We start from the raw sequence: 685 nt of genomic DNA, 5'->3' as shown, positions 1-685 counted from the left end.
GGGGGAAGAGGGAGGGGGAGGCCGAGGATGAGATGGAGGGATGGGGTGGAGAGGTATATGAGAGAGAGGGGTGTGAGTTGGAAGCAGGGCAGTGAAATGGCGGGGGACAGGGCGACTTGGAGGCGATTTGTTTGTGGCCACCCCAAACGGGATTGAGGCGTCTGGCAATAGAATAGAATAGAATATTATATATATATATATATATATATATTTTATATATATATTATATATATATAATATATATATATTCATTCATTCATTGCCAGACACCATGTATCCTAAACGGGGTGGCCAAGAGCTTAGAGTTAATTGTTTTACAGGGAGGGGCACTAATCCTCCACCAACCCCACTTGACGTAGGGATGCCAACAGCATCTGGTGTTCCCAGGCGGTCACCCATCCAAGTACTAACCAGACCCAACGTTGCTTAACTTCGCTGACCGAACGGGAAGCGGTGTACTCAACGTGGTATGGCCGTTGGCAATATATATATATATATATATATATATATCATCATCATCATCATCTCCCGTTGACGTCCACGGCAGGGCCGGCCTATTCCTATCGAAGCAGGGACTATACAGTCAATATATCTCTACCCAGTGGTTTAGGCTGTCTGGTACAGACTGCATGTAAGGTTAGAAGTTCATGTGAGTGTGATTGTAATGTTGGAGTGGCTTTGGATG

The 685-nt window shown here is 45.3% G+C and overlaps 1 non-coding gene across 1 annotated transcript; it reads right to left on the bottom strand.

Annotated features, from left to right (window-relative positions):
* Positions 1–362: 362 nt before the first annotated feature.
* Positions 363–481, bottom strand: LOC145413301 (5S ribosomal RNA). Its single transcript, XR_013899701.1, has one exon. It is a non-coding gene; the product is annotated as a 5S ribosomal RNA (ribosomal RNA).
* Positions 482–685: the final 204 nt, after the last annotated feature.

Source organism: Coenobita brevimanus, chromosome 95 (assembly GCF_032717465.1).
Source record: "Coenobita brevimanus isolate Jiangsu-jjx chromosome 95, ASM3271746v2, whole genome shotgun sequence".
Lineage (NCBI taxonomy): Eukaryota > Metazoa > Arthropoda > Malacostraca > Decapoda > Coenobitidae > Coenobita > Coenobita brevimanus.
Note: the sequence above shows the minus strand (reverse complement) of the source record. Positions and strands in the feature narration are given on the sequence as shown.